This window comes from Alosa sapidissima, chromosome 2, assembly GCF_018492685.1.
Source record: "Alosa sapidissima isolate fAloSap1 chromosome 2, fAloSap1.pri, whole genome shotgun sequence".
NCBI lineage: Eukaryota > Metazoa > Chordata > Actinopteri > Clupeiformes > Clupeidae > Alosa > Alosa sapidissima.
Window position 1 is genome coordinate 36,052,293 of NC_055958.1, and position 17,061 is coordinate 36,069,353.

The following is a 17,061-nucleotide window of genomic DNA, read 5'->3' on the forward strand; positions in this document are numbered from 1 at the left end:
TTGGTATGTCACCTTTTGAATGTCAATTCGGCTACCAACCGTCTTTGTTTCCCGAGCAGGAGGTGGATGCAGGGGTGCCGTCAGCCCAGCAGTTTATGCGACGATGCCGGCGCACCTGGAGAATGGCCAGACGGGCTCTACTGAAAGCTTCCCAGCAATACCAGCAGCAGTCCAATCGGCACCGGAGGTTGGTCACCTTCAGGCCTGGCCAAAGGGTCTGGCTCTCCACTCGAGACCTTCCGCTGAGGGTGGAGAATCGCAAACTTGCACCCCGCTTCATCGGCCCTTTCAAGGTGGTTCGCCGGGTCAATCCCGTGGCCTACACCCTCCTCCTTCCCCGCTCCATGAAGGTCCACCCGACCTTCCACGTCTCCCGTCTCCGTCCGGTGGTCACTTCGCCGCTGCTTCCTGCCCCCAGGCCGCCGCCTCCTCCCCGGCTCGTCGACGGCCAGACCACCTACACTGTCAACCGGCTCCTTGATTCCCGCCGTGTCAGGGGGGGTCTTCAATACCTCATAGACTGGGAGGGGTACGGTCCGGAGGAGCAGTCCTGGGTGCCGTCCAGGGACGTACTTGACCGCGCTTTGGTGAGGGACTTTCATTGTCTGCACCCCGACCGCCCTGGGATCGTCAGGAGACGATCTTAGGCGGGGGGGTACTGTGAAGTCCTACAGACTTTTGTGCCTGCCATGTAGTTACCTGCCCACAAGATGTCGCCATTCTGCCTTTGTGTGTTTTGTTTACTTGCTCCCCTTTCTTTGGTTAATGGAAACCCTTCTGTGATTGGAGGATTGGATAATTGGGGTTGATGTACCAGCCTATTTAAGATCCTGGGTTTTCTTAGTCTTTGCTGAGTTTTCCTGAGAGACACAGTGTGAGTACCCGTTCTTTGTCTGTGCTACTAATTCTTGAGCTCTTGTTTTTGATTTTGACTTCTGCCTGCATTTTTGAGAATTTGAAAAGCCTATTTTTTGTGCTGAAATACCTTTTGTTGGAACTTTGATTTTTGACTGAAGACTTTTTGTTGTCATTGGACTGCTGGCTGTGAACTTTTGTTTTCGGGACGCTGGGAGCTTCCACTGAACTGAACTGAACGGAAGAACTGCATTTGTTGTATCCTGTGTTTTTGAAAGTAAAGACTTATCACAACTCATTGCTTCTCTGCATGTCTGTCCAAGATCCACCACCCCACAAAGTTCGTGACAGTTACACTTGGGTAACCTTGGGTCTTCATTATTGACTGTTTCAAGAGAGTTCCATTATCAGCATCATAGTTGTTCCCACAAGGTTTCCGTTTTAACATTCCATATGTTACGAATTCTAAAACTGATAGTTCCGGTCCTTGATTGTGATTGGCTGAATCGTGTTCGATGCCGTTGTAAAATCCAGCATAAACATACAAACATACGCATTTTGTTCTATATTACTGTATTACCATAACTTGATAGTAGCTGCGTCTTGACGTTGCTTGGCAACCATTCAGATAGAGGAAATATATTTCTTGGCGGAAGAATAATTATCTAGGAATAACTCATTATATTTGTTTAGGAGACATTATACTAGTTGCTGTGCCTTTACTTTATGAAACTTTACCAGGTATTTATAGTAACAGTTTTAGAAAAGCAATAAGCCACTCGAGTCCGTAGGTTACACTGATTCTACAAAAGTTAAGGGGGTTTTAGGCACTCCGCTAGCGCGTCATGCCTAACAACGCCCCTTAGCTGTTGTAGAATCAGCGTAACCTACGGCCTCTCGGGGCTTATTGCTTAAGAAAACACCTTCTACCCATTGCTAACTGAAACTTTACTTGCTGAGAAACGCAAAATCGAACTGTTCTGACTGACTGTGAAATCATCTGATGATGCTGTCTCATTTACTCCCAGCTAAAGTACGAGGTTACGTCACCTCGTACCGGAACTAAAATAAAGCAACGGCTGGAATTTGCATCGAGGCGTTTCTAGGCAGCACAGTAGTCCGTCTTTGCGATATTCATTTACTTCCCCCTAGTGGTTACTTTTGATATTGTGTATTTGCCGACCATTTACGTACACAAAAAGCTATGTAATCCATAATAGGACAAGGAAAAAACGAAAAGCATAATAGGGCTCCTTTAATGAAGCGGAAGTAGATTGGGAACAAAATCGAACGTTCAAGCAATGTTTTTGTTTTTCTTGTTGAAAGGGTCTATAAAACTTACTGTAATGTAATGCTCGTCCTCTATTTTTCAGCCTTAACACCAGTGGACTTCCTACTACATGTACTTCCAACTTCCCACATACACACTACACCACCTGTGCAGAAGTCTGGATACAACACAAGGTCTCATGAGAAAAGCATAGGCTTTGTATTCAGGTGGTTAATAACATTTTTCAGACTTTGTCTTTGACACACACACCCAAACAGAGAGAGAGAGAGAGAGAGAGAGAGAGAGATAAACTCCATCTGGTGTGGAGGTTGGACCTGCCTGTGTTGATTCAACTCTAAAACCCAGCTCTTTATTTCCACAAGGATTCTCCGAAGGTGAACTGCTCTGGAAGGTCAAACACTTTGTTTCTTTTTTTTCCTTCAAGAAGGAGAGGAATTGCGCTGTGCTTGGAGCCCAGTTCTGGCGTGGAGGAGGCCGATGCCACTGTGATTAATCCCCATAGGGGACAGAGAAGGAGAGAGTGAGAGAGGAAGGGGGGAAGAGAGGGAGTAAGAGAGAAAAAGAGAGGAGGGAACTTAGAAGTCAAGGGACAAAATATCAAAAAAGACTTTCAAAAAGAGGCTGAAAGACACATAGAGAACTGAGTTAGAGGATATTTTCTCTTCTCTCGTTCACTCTCTCCCTGTTTTCTTTTCTCTTTCCTTTCTTCTTATCCTCATATTTCCTCTTTCCTCTCTCCACTATCTTTTACCTCCCCCCTATTTTTCTCCTTCTGTGTCACCGGAACCCTGAATAAAACATCCAGTGGTTGGGCTGAAACTGTGGTACAGAACTCATCCCCCCCCCCCCGCGCCATTTCGCCTCTACATGATTCATGAGCCCGCGTGCGCACCGAAGGCTCGCATGTCAATGCCGCCAAGGCCGCGTTTGGTATTCATGGGTAATTGTGAGACTCGTGCACAGCTGCTTACTGCCGTCTGAACGGGGTTTTACCCTTGGGCAAGGGTACCAGTGGCATCAGAGACCTGACTCAACATCCTATCCTGATGGGTTGCAAAAGCACAGGTTGGCGTTTTTCAAAAGTCCGAGATCTGGTTCTTGAACCGGTTCCGTTCAGAATTCTATGCACCTTGGTGCTATCTAGTGAACCAGGTCGCATTTACACCTGTTTTGAGCAGAACTTTGTCATCAACAGACATTATTGTTTTGATGTTACACCAAGTATGGAGGATGGAGACTCTAACATTGCCGATGTACTCACAGAATGCCTGCTATTGCGCTGTGTGGTAGTTGTCATGGGTAGACGCATACGCATGACCCTTGGCTTTAGACAAATTGGGTCCTCATTGCGACAAATGTGTTCCCAGTACACTGATGAAGAGGGGAGTCCTATATTATATTGGGTTACTTTAAAGGAGAGTTGTTCCTTGACACCATTGTGCATGTGCTGCGCTAGTGGATTTAGGCCTTGGGCTCTGGAGAGAGCTTTGAGATGAAGCACTGTCCATTGATGACGCTATATAATAAATGGATGACATTAGGAAATTGAATTAAGCAAGCAGTCCTTGAGTTATTAAAATTCCATCCAGATGGTGACATGTATATTCATCTACATTAATGATGTTTAACTTGCCAGTCAAGATGTTAGTGTAATGCAATAACCAATACATAATGCTTTTGTAATACTTTAGAATGCAGTGCATATCATATTCCAAGCCATGCAATAACCAATACATAATGCTTTTGTAATACTGCAGTGAATATCACATATCAAGCTAAGAGACTTCAGAGGAAGGTTCTCACCCAGGTGTTACAGTATTAGCTGCATTGTGTATGAACTGCAGGACAGTGTTTAAGTAAAAAAAAATATTAATACCATATTACTGTAACTGCCCCCATGTATTAACCTCATAGCTGATCAATGTATAAACCGCAGCTAATAGTCGGGAAATGACTGTAGTATCTACATGCAGTCTGTACATTAGGGCCAGGAAACAGCTGCTGGAAGGGTGTTTTTATACCTACACCAAAGTTAACATTCATGAAGCATACAGTTTAGCTTCCTATTTTAAATCTCCCTTAAGCCAACAAAACTCCCAAATCAGGATGCTGTGTAGAATCCATAGAGACGCTTCAGAGGAAAGGATCTCAGCATGGTGTGTGTGTATCTACATTAAGTCAGGGCCGGTCTGCAAAGAGTGCTGTCTGCAAAGGTGTTTGTATACCTATGGGAATACCACGCAAACTGATTGAATCATAAATGATGTATCTCAAAAATAAGTTTGGCCCTAAACTCTGAAGTACTAAATAAACAACAAGCAATCGTACCAACTTCGGGAGTGGACTGACCCTGGACTAGACTTTGTAATGTGTGCCTGTGTGCATCAGTCATTTTAAGTGTGTGCTTGTATGAATGTGTGTGTGTGTGTGTGTGTGTCTATGTGTGTGACTATGTATTATCACAGGTCTGTGTGTGTGCGTGTTATCACAGGTGAAAAGATAAGGCCTCAGCTTAACCTTCCAACCTCGGAGCACATCATCAGTTTAACCTTTAAACACTGTTCGTTGCTACCCCCGTTAATTTACTGTTCGCGGTCAATTTTTTTTTAAATTTGTATATATTTTTAAGATTTGTTGTCTCAATCGATGTTGGTATGGTAGTCGGGGCACATACTCAACTATAGTGCTGGCATTCTGTAAAGCACACTAATGCACTTCACACAGACAGGTGCCCCTCATACATCCTTCCATCCACTGTTCATCACAGACACAGGGTGCCTCACTAATGCATCGCCTTTCCATGGGGGCCCACATACAGGGGTCAACCTGACCTAAGGGTCCCTCATACAGCTCTTACTCTGAGCACACTTCCTTTAGCATCACAGCAAGCCCTTTCACTTCTGGCATTATGTAGCAACAGGAGAAAGCAGGGCCTTGGCCTCAAGCCCCAGTACAAAACCTGCACTCTGATTGCATTTTATTTGTAGAGCGCTTTGTCATGTACTCAAAGCACTGAACATTGTGGGGTAAAAAAGGGAGGCAGGCAGGATATAAAGTAAAAAGAAAGTAGAATGAAATAATAAATTAGGAGGCTCACATAAAGTGTACAGACAGTTGCAAGTGTGGAAAGAAACAGACATATGCCAGTATAATTAAAAAGTAAAGTATTACATATTTATAACTCTGTTTCTAACAAATGCAGACAATACATTTGCCAGTTTACTTACAAGTATACAGGCAAAATATTTGCTCACATGGGTTCCTATAATTTACACAAGATTGACTTGTTTGGCAGGTGTGGTTCACATTGGGGGAGAAGTACATTAGTTCAAGAACACACCGGACTCCCATAATTTACTCTAAGCTTTCTTGTGGAAAGTATGATTCATGTGTAGAATGGGCACAGGAGCAAAGGAAAGGTGTAGGAGTGTGTGTATATAGATGTCTTTCATCTCCTTGATGAAAATTATACTCTTTCCCATTCATTTCCTATGGCGGTCATTTTTGACCGTAAACAAAAAAAGTGTGACCAAGTTGAATAAATCACTCAAAATTCAAAGAAATTAGTCACATTGAATTTCATGTGTTCAAATGCCTTTTGTGAAGGATGTCTGTGTGTGTGTGTGTGTCTGTCTGTCTGTGTGTGTGTGTGTGTGTGTGTGTGTGTGTGTGTGTAGAGGTGACATACTCCTCAGCTCCAGGACACAGAGCCAGAGAGGAACAGAATCATGATTGCATCTATCTCATTACTTTTCTTTTCATGTCTTCTCTTTATTTCCACCTCCATCTCTCCCTCCTCCCCATCGGCCCCTGTAATCCCTCCATCTCTCCCTCCTCCCCATCGGCCCCTGTAATCCCTCCATCTCTCAGTGCTCTTTGTTCGGCTGTTTAAGGCTCTCCTATCTCTCTTAGCTAAATGATTTCTCCTGCTGTGTGTGTCTCCACGCCTCCAGCTTTATTTCTTCCTGTTTCCTCAGTTCCTTCTCTGTGTCCCTCTGTGTCTGTCTGTCACGTTGTCCTCGCTGTAACTCCACCGGTCTGGATCTGTGTCTGTCTGTCACGTTGTCCTCGCTGTAACTCCACCGGTCTGGATCTGTGTCTGTCTGTCACGTTGTCCTCGCTGTAACTCCACCGGTCTGGATCTGTGTCTGTCTGTCACGTTGTCCTCGCTGTAACTCCACCGGTCTGGATTTGTGTCTGTCTGTCACGTTGTCCTCGCTGTAACTCCACCGGTCTGGATCTGTGTCTGTCTGTCACGTTGTCCTCGCTGTAACTCCGCCGGTCTGGATCTGTGTCTGTCTGTCACGTTGTCCTCGCTGTAACTCCGCCGGTCTGGATCTGTGTCTGTCTGTCACGTTGTCCTCGCTGTAACTCCACCGGTCTGGATCTGTGTCTGTCTGTCACGTTGTCCTCGCTGTAACTCCACCGGTCTGGATCTGTGTCTGTCTGTCACGTTGTCCTCGCTGTAACTCCACCGGTCTGGATCTGTGTCTGTCTGTCACGTTGTCCTCGCTGTAACTCCACCGGTCTGGATCTGTGTCTCACTCCCATCACTCTTCCTGCTTTCACTCTCCCTCTCTCCTTTTCTCCCTCTCTCCTTCTCTCCTCTGCTCTCCCATGTACCGGTACACACACACATACACACACACACACATAATATACCATGCACATACACACGGACATGCACATACACACACACACATAATATAACATGCGCATACACACACACACACTCACACAAACACACGGTTCTGCTGGCTGGCTGAATGTCTGGCTTGCCGTATTCACAGAGCACATGCAGTACATCAAGACCAAGTCCAGCTCTCTTTGATCTCACTTATTGCTGATGACTTCACAAGTACTCTGACTGCGGGACACAAGGCCGCACAATGTCTTTGGTGTGTGTGTGTGTGTGTGTGTGTGTGTGTGTGTGTGTATGAGGTGTGTGTGTGTGTGTGTGTGTGTGTGTGTGTATGAGGTGTGTGTGTGTGTGTGTGTGTGTGTGTGTGTGTGTGTGTGTGTGTGTGTGTGTATGAGGTGTGTGTGTGTGTGTGTGTGTGTGTGTGTGTGTGTGTGTGACTGAATGTATATGTGTGTGTCTGTCTGTGTGTGAAGAAAAGAGCTGGCACAGAAGAGATTGATTTTCAGAGTTTGTATGCCTGCGTGGCATACACTTAGCATGAGGCTGGATTTCCATATTTATTTTCCCCATATTGTTCTGTGAGGAGAGACGGCCATGTTGTTTGCTGTGACTAGATAACCGCTGGCCTGCAACCATTGCATGATTGACATTCTCACCACAAAGGTGTGTGTGTGTGTGTGTGTAATATCTTGCTTTCATGCCCTGGGCAGCGCACACAAACCTGCCAAGGTGCTTCCAAGACACTCAGATGTCGATATTTATTTTGGGTGGTGTGGTGTGGCGACGAGAATCGCTAATCTGATGTGGTGTTGGCGGTGTTAGATATCACAGTGGGGGGGGGGGGGGGGGGGGGGATCTAGAATCGGCATCTAGAATGCACTCTGAAGACGCGCCTTTGACTTTGATGTGTCTGTCACGCCATCTCTCTCTCTCTCTCTTTTGGCATGCTGTCTGGCCTTGACAGGCAATTGGGACAATTGGGAGATGTGTGTGAGTGACTGTGTATGTGTGTGTGTGCGAGTGTATGTATGATTGACTGTGTGTGCATGATTTGCCCTACATAGACTAGTGTGACTGACTCAAAGAGAGTGCGTGTGTGTGCGCGCTTTCGTGCTTTGGCCTACATAGTGTATATGCCTTTATGTCTTTGTATGTGTGCTTGAACATGAAGGTGTGTATGTATGTGTAGGGTGTTTGTGCATATATGCCCTTGAACTTGTTTTCATCTTGTCTGTCAACGTATATGGTTGTGTTTGTGTACATATACGATTGTGCTTGTGTGATTGTGTCTAGGTATATGTAATTTTGGAGTTTGTGTGTTTCTGTGCGATTGAGTTTCCTCGTATTTGTGTGTGTACATTTTTGTATGTGTGTGTGTGTGTGTTATCTAGCCTTGGGAAGTGATGTCAGACAGGCAGACAGGCAGGCAGACTATCATTGCCGGTGCCGCTTGTCACTGGCTGTGACACAACAAGGTCCTCTGAGGCTGAGTGGGCGTCCAGACCCTCCGGAGGATTAAACGCAGTCTGCCAACAAAACTCTCCTTCTCGCTCCGCAAACATCTGTTCACTGTCCCAGCATATACAGAGTACAGGGGGCACCAGACGAGACTGTGAATATTTAACAACGATATGAGCAACAGGGGTAAACTAGATCCTCTCAAAGTGTGTGTGTGTGTGAGTGTTTTGTTCCCATTCAAATGCATCTCAACTCAAGTATTTTATCTGTTATTTGCATCTCTCTCTCTGTCTGTCTTTTCTCGGTCTCTGTCTGTCTCCGTGTCAATTGGGTGTGTGTGGAGTGATTCGTCAGAGCCTCTGCTCCGTGACATGTGTGGATGTCGGGATGAGGGAAGCTCCACACCCCTCCAGGTGAAATTACAGGCTGTCACACCTGTCACTGTGTGACGGCGGTGACATCTGAGGCAATCATACACAAATCTCTACAGTGCAGCACTACTGCTCAACTCTACCTGGAGTTGCATCAGCTCTCCACCTGTCTTTTGTCTTCCTTTGTGTTCTGTTTCTCTCTCTCTCTCAGTCTCTTGCTCTCTCTCATCTTCTCTGCTGTCCTGATAACTTTTCACAACCATCTCTCTGAGACACACACACACACACACACACTCTTTATCTGTCTCTTCTAACACAAACTTTCTGTCTCTTCTAACACAAACCCCTCTCATTTGTCCATGTTCTGAGGAACCCTCTCGTAATTTTTCATTTCAGCCTCCTTTCTGTTCTTTACCTCTTTCACTTGCATTTCATATTTCTCTTCCTCTCTTACTACATGTGCTACCCATCACATGATGCTCTTATACAGAATGACTTACAGTGAACCACACAGACTGGGGACACTCCCCATGGAGTAGCGGTGAACTGCCTTGCCCAGGGGCGCAATGAATGGTGCCAGTTCCTCAGAGCGGATTCCCAACGGATTCCCGACATTCTGATCCCTAAACACTGGACTACCACACCAATAATGACCCCTATCCTTTCTCATGATGAATTTTGAGCTCTCTCTTGAGTTTTTTTATAAAAATTGCGGTTGCCGTTTATATCACAGGCTGTCATTTTAATCAGCATGTAAGTACATTGGTAGATTACAGGGTTACATACTGACTAACAATGTGAAACAACATGAAATCAGATTGGCAATTAATATTTTTTTGTGTTAATTACTCTGCTGGAAGAGAAAGTTAAAATCTTACAGGTGGCGTGAGAAGTAGGACCCAAAATCGCATTTCAATATAGGAGTATGTTGAAGTTTGTTTGAAGGATATCAGCTGTTTCCTGTGCATTCCTGTTCCCTTCCTTCTCTGTAGCTCTCCTCTCCTGTGCTGTGCTGTCGGCCTGCGGGAGGTGTGTGGGGGGTGAGATAGCGGGATTAAAACAAAAGCGAAGGGAAACGAGGCGCTGGCTTTTATCGCCACCCCACACTGACAGTGATCTCCTGTAAAACACAGGCGCGCTGTGCACCGAGCGCAGGGCATGATTTCAATCACGCTGCTGCTGCCTACATTGCCCGCCCTTCGCTCTCTCTCACTCTCTCCTTTTTTTCCCTTGCTTCCTTTTCACCTTTTCTCTTTCTTTCTTATATTTTCCTTTGGTTCTCTCCATTCTCCGTTCCTTCTTCCTCTCCCTCTACCTTTCATTCTCTCTCTCTCTCTCTCTCTCTCTCTCTGCCCACGTTCTTAGTAACTCATTAAAATGGAGCCGCTCTCGGCCTCACAGAGAGAGAATGCAGCAGGCAGCGTATAGGGATAGGGATTACTCAGCAGCATACCTGCTAATCTGATAACAGTTTACATGCAGGACTATTTCCCAGACTTAAGACGGCGCTTTCAGAAACATGTCATGAATATTATATACTGTAAGTGACCAAGGATATGTGGGAAACTTTTATCGAAAAATCAAACATTTATTGAACGTGGGGAGCATCTGGCAAAGCATGTTGTAGTCAAACAGGAGGTCAAATACATCAGCATACTGTATAATATCATATAATATGGCTCATTCTTGAGGTATTATATAAAAAGTATATATAAAGTTATAAAGAGGAGAACACTGTCAGAAATATTAGACCACATTACTTATTGACTGTAAAAGCATGACATTGTCTTTACACAATGATTTCAAAGGATCTGATAGTCCACCCACAATTATGATCAACATTTAACCTAAATTCACTGTCAAGCATAATAAATGCTTACACATGGACAAATAAACTTTTCAAAGGCACATATTGCTGGCCATAATTAAATGGTCAGCATTGATATTGCATCATCTTGATGATATCATGGCTCCACAGTAGGGATGTAATGGTATGAAAATTTAACCTCACGGTTATAGTGACCAAAATTATCACGGTTTTCGGTATTATCACGGTATTTCTAAAAGTGTGTTCAATATGTTCAGGAAGCACTGATAGGCCTACACAAGCTGAAATAGTTTCAAAAAGTGTCCCGTTCACTTTTTTCTTCATGTTTAATTGGCTATGTGCTTATAGCTTAACTTACCCTACCATAACTTGGCAGTTTGCTATATCTGTTATTTTACATTACATTACATTACATTTGGCTGACGCTTTTTTAACCAAAGTGACTAACAACATGGTAAACAGTAAGTTTTAGAACAATTCTCACAATTTTAGGACAGTTTAAAAACATTAGAGTACAGTAAGAATAAGTGCGTCGGTGAGTGCTGTTTTTAACAGTTACTTGTCAGTTTAAAACGGCTGGTGAGTGCTAGGATCAGTAAGACTTGTTGTAAGTGTTGCTATGAGAGTAGATGTTCTCTAAAGAGCTGGGTCTTCAGGAGTTTTTTGAAAGTGGAGAAGGATGTCCCTGCCCTTGTAGGAACTGGCAGTGTGTTCCAATACTTTGGTCCAAGTATTTGGACCAAAGTATGCGTTCAAAATAAAACTTTAGGCTACTGTATTCTCCTGATAACGTGAGTGGAATGGATTTAATGTGGACGTGAACATAAAAAGACGCAGAGTGGCTACATAATACAGTGCACATATTGCGGTAAAAATGTTCCGCCTTTTAAAATCAGGTGTAGCCTAATCCGAATCGTAGTTAAAACCATCAATTAGACAACATAATCAGTAGGGTACCAGTTTTGTTTCATTGTACCAGGCCTACTGTATGTCAAAATCAGGCTCGGATGAAGCTGGGAAGGATTAAACATGCGGTTTTCACACCGCGGTAATCCACAGTGATAATCATGATATTTGAAATGAAAACGGTAATTGTTATCGTCAACATTTTTATCGCAGTTTACCATTATACCGGTAATCATTACATCCCTACTCCACAGTAAGGCTGAAGCTTGCTAGAGCAAAGTTGACACTCCTGCAAAGTTTCACTGGCTTACATCACACCTTCTGATCTAAGTAACTGTACCAAGTAAGACAGTATACGAACCATATACATGTGATTTCTTCTTCTGTCTCGAGAAGAAGCACATCAGCCCCGTCACTAGCGAGCAAGCCTTCAGAGACGAGAAAAGACTAGAAAAGGCATGGGGGTGATTAGCGGCAGCCAGTCTCCTCTCTGCATCTGGCTTAGGAGCTAAATCTCCCCCGAAGACCGTGTGGGATGGAGGGTGAGGCAGGCACTGTTTATCAGTTCATTATAAAGGCCCTCTGGTGCGCTGAACTTCAGCACGGGGGTGAAGAGGATACGGCGTCGGGGGGGTGTGCTGCTCTGATGGGCATTGCCTCTCTCTCTCTCTAATGAGATCACTTCTCTCTCTCTTTCTGGTTCTCTCTTTTTCTCACTCTGTGCCTCTCTCTCTCCCTCTCTCTATTTCCCCGTCTCTCCCTCTTGAAGTCTCACTCTCACTCCCTCTCTCTATCCCTCTAAGTCTCTCTCCCACTCTCTCTCTCTCTCCCTCTCTCTATTTCCCCGTCTTTCCCTCTTTAAGTCTCACTCTCACTCCCTCTCTCTATCCCTCTAAGTCTCTCTCCCACTCTCTCTCTCTCTCTCTCTCTCTCTCTCTCTCTCTCTCTCTCTGCGGCACGGTATGATTGGTTTAAAGAGTGGCGCTTCTCTATCTTTCTCTGCCCCTGGAGGCCCCCAGGTCTTCTCAGCTCTCCTACCTCATGCTCTGCATGTCTGACCAGACTAGACTCAGTGGTGAACGCACCTCTGATTTAGCTAATTAAGCATTCAAGCAACAGACAGGCTATGCCAGGCACGTAACTGAAGCTCTCCACTTGTGGGGTGTATTCTGCAACAATTAGCTTCCACTGTAATCAATGGAACTGGCTACACCAGACCTGATACCAGCGTGTACGTTCAGAAAAATTAGATCAGTATTCTAAAACTATTTTTAAGCTATGCGAATGGAGTGCTTAAAGGAGAAATCCGACAGATTTTTAAAATTAGTTGAAAAGAAAAAACTTTTCTTGACCAAGGCACTCCAAGGAGTATTTTAAAATGTCTTTATTATTATGACATGTCCACTAAGGACTTTAAAATTGCCCACGCGTAGCGGCGATTTGGCCTTCTTCAGGGCAACCGATTTTTACTTGGATCTTGATTGCTAGACGTCGCCATGCACTGTCAATAGGGGAAAAAAAAAAAAAAGCAGCTGCTACCGAACTGGAGTAGCTGCAGCTAATGCCAGTGCTCCCAGTGAGCTACAATGCTTGGTCTGGGGGCATTACCAAAACGTGCCTTTTTGCCTCTTAACAGACTTAAAATGTCATTAAAAGTTCTGTGCAACATGAACAGGGTCCTTATGTGAAATAATGACGCGTTTTCAACTCATTAACTGCGAAGAAACTGTTCATTAGCTGACCATTAGCAACTACTTCAGCTCGGTAGCACCGAGCTACTCGGCGACGTCTAGTGATCAAGATCCATGTAACAATAGGCCAGATTTCTCCTTTCAATTGCACACCCAGTATAGCCCGGCTGTTATTTAACTTATCCACAGCTGCATGGAGGAATGAAACCACCACGAGCCCCCTTGGCAAACTGAAAATACCTCATGTATCTATCTGACCCAGAGCAATCCATACCAGCAGAGCTTAACAAAGTCTGCTTGGAGGGGTGAAAACATTAGTCGCACTCTCAGCTTGCTAAACATACTTGGTTTGCAGAAAACCGACGTTTGGATTAAGTCAGATGCACGGGAGCAGGGATGGAGAAAAATATGCAAGGATTAGTAGGTAAAAATCCAGGAGGGAACTGGAACTAGAATTCAGAGCAAATAGGCTATATCTACTCATGGGGTCTCAGTCCTTACACATAAAAGAACAAGGCCGACGCGCTTCCTATACTGTGGACATCAGACTGAAGTCAGTGTATTTACATATTCATTTGGCTGACACTTCACACAGCCAGTCTCCCCCAGAGCAGAGGGGTTAAGTGCATTGCTCAAGGGCCCAACGGTGGCAGCCGAGATTGAATTTGTGGAAAACGGGTGCGTACATCCAAAATAATATTTTCACAGGTGCCAGACAAAACGTGTCAGAGAGAGAGGGAGATGGTCTGCACACTGTATATGAGCTTTACTTTATTTTCTCTTAAAAGGCAACGTTTCGATAACAACAACAACACGTTACATTTACATAGTGCTTTTCTCAACACTCAAAGCGCTTCATATGGAAGGGGGGACCTCACTAACCACCACCAATGTGTAGCACCCACCTGGGTGATGCACAGCAGCCATTATGCGCCAGAACGCTCACCACACACCAGCTTAAGGTGAAGAGTGAGGGAGTGAGGGGTCTCAACAGATCTTCATCAGACCAGCCGAGATTGAACCCACAACTTTTTCTGGCTATTGCATGCTAGCCCAGCTTCTTAGCCGCTACGCTATTCTACTACTGCCAGTGAAATCATAACATGTGATGAGAATGGTCCTAGTTCCTGGGACCAAATTCACACAACCCTCTGGTCTTCGGCTTGGAAGGCCAGATACCATCACATCAATCATGATCACTGGCCTCTGTGATGATGAGCTATGACATGGTAAATAAAATGTGCTTGTCAGTGCCGTAGTAGTTGTTGTGTGTATGTGTGTTTGTGTGTGCGCGTGCATGCGTGCGTGCGTGTGACCTTCACTAGGCACTTAATTATAGGCTGAACAATGCCTGATGAAATAACTGACAGCCAATAAAAGAGACAAAATGACAAATCTGTTGTAAGTAAAACGAAAGTACAGTCACACACACACACACACACACACTAACACACACACACACACTAACACACACACACACACACTAACACACACACACACACACACACACACACACACACTAACACACACACACACACACTAACAATAACACACACACACACACACACACACACACACACACACTAACACACAAACACACACACACACTAACACACACACACACATACACTAACACACACACACACACACTAACACTAACACACACACACACACACACACACACACACACACACACTAACAACACACACACACACACACACTAACACACACACACACACACACTAACACACACACACACACACACACACACACACACACACACACACACACTAACACACACACACACACACACACACACACACACACTAACACACACACACACACACACTGGAGCTGTAATCAGGCTTTAAAAGTTAGGCCCGACAAGGCCCGAGCCCCAATCATGCCAGGTCTGCTCATCCACATATCAAATGGTCAATTCATTCCTTTTATGTACTGTGAAAATGTACTTGGTTAATGAGTGCTGTCTGAGCCTCAACATATATGATCATTTGCACAATTAATGCTTTAAGGATATGGAAATACATACACTATTCAAAAGATCTAACATAAACTTGTTCTTCACATTTTTTAATGAGGCATGTTCATTCTTCTTATGATTTGAAACACAATCAATTCCATTGGACTACAGGAGGGTGACAAAATGTGCAAACCTAAAAACAGCATTTGTGTGATTAGTTCCTAATTACTGAATGTTGTCCAAAACTTTTGTCATTGCCAAGCCTCATTACCTGTGTTTAATGACTGCTTGCTTTCGCTGAATCCAGCTATAAACAAAAGTCCCTATATCCCTCTGGAATGGTCTCCCATAGATGTCAGTAACAAACGGTACACTCCGAATGTCAGATTCTCATCCATATTTATTTCTTTAAGTTTGTTTCTTTATTTCTGTAATGTATTTCTTTAATGTACTATGTACAACTACTACTACTGAAACTACTACTACGGTACTACTTAGCTTACTACTATCACAACTTCTATTACTACTACTGTTACAACACTAATGCTACTACAACTAGCACAACTTAAATTACTATTACATTTTATGAGGGTAATTCTATGTACATCCATGTATTATTTCTTGTTTGTGAATATAAGTGATATTGTTTCAATTTTTAAAATGGTACAGACTGTTGGTGCTGGCTGAGCTATAGGCAGGCGGCATATCAGGAAGCACAGTATTCCTTATCAGTGGCAGTGCTGGTGAATAATACAATGGAGTTGAGGTCAGACTAAGTAAAATGCTTTGTAATAAATTCTTTATGAGTCCTAATGTAATCATTTGAAAATCAGAAAAGAACAGTACACACACAATACTGCACTTTCTTTTCACATGTTTTTGAGTGGAATTTAAATCAAAATGTTCATTGTATGAAAGAAACTTTTCAACCTGAGATTTGTTGTTAGCTTGTTGTTGTTGGGCTGTGTCTGTCTGTGGGCTACCAGTGTGTCCGCTAGATTTTTTTAACAGTGGCGGCAGCGTCTCCCCCCCCCCCCCCCCACCACATTTTCACTTGAACGCTTGAACATACCGGTAGTTCACGTTGACAATGAAGAAACGCTTAGCTTACTTCGTTCATGACAGAAATTAAAGGGACACCAGGCAAGCCTGATGCTTTTTCTCTACGAAACTCCCCCTCGCTCGTCTGAAGCTCTTTTCCTTTTCTTTGCGTCTTCCGTCAAGGGTTTTCGCTGCTTCTTCGCCGGCTCTGCCATTATACCCACGTTTGCAACAATCGCTAGCGTTTCATTAGCCTGCCACAGTCGTTGCTTTTTTACTGCGTTGATTCGTGATTGAGTGCGCATCTAATGTAACAGCGGTGTCTTCGCGGGGACATCCTCTCAGTTTCATTTTTGCTGTTGTTGCGAGCGAGCTTAGGCCTATAGACTACGATATGGGAAATACTTTATACGATCAGCTTCAGAAATTAATGGGTTTTCTTTGGCCTGTGCTACACCTTTCCACCAAGTTGTGCGAAAATTGTAGTTTTTGCGATGTGGACAAACATGCGTAGCACATGGAAGCTCTTGATAGCGCATGCCACAAACGTCTATAAATACAATATATTTATAGCCTGGCGGGCCATCCTATATCATTGAAATGTATAGTCTGGAATCGAACCATTCACCTCGCTTAATCCAAGGGGCGGGCAGAGAATTGTCTTTCAAACTGCCTAGGCATGCAATAGGCCAGCGCTACGACCATATCCGTATCCGGTCGGCAAAACGGCAAATACATCCTTCTTCGAAAGAAATGACTTAAGTGCATTGTGTTGCTCAACTTTCAAAGAAAAGCACAAGTCCAACTCCTCCAAAGTTGACGCCAACGCCGATTCAAACAACCGCTCTTCGTTCGCATTGCCACCTTCCTTGTTGTTCACCGTCACAGGACTGTCGTTATCCTGTTAAGCCCGCCTTAAGACTCTAACAAAATAGAGTGATCTGTGATGGGATGACGTCCACAGCGTCAGCCAATAGAAATCCCTATGGTTTGATAC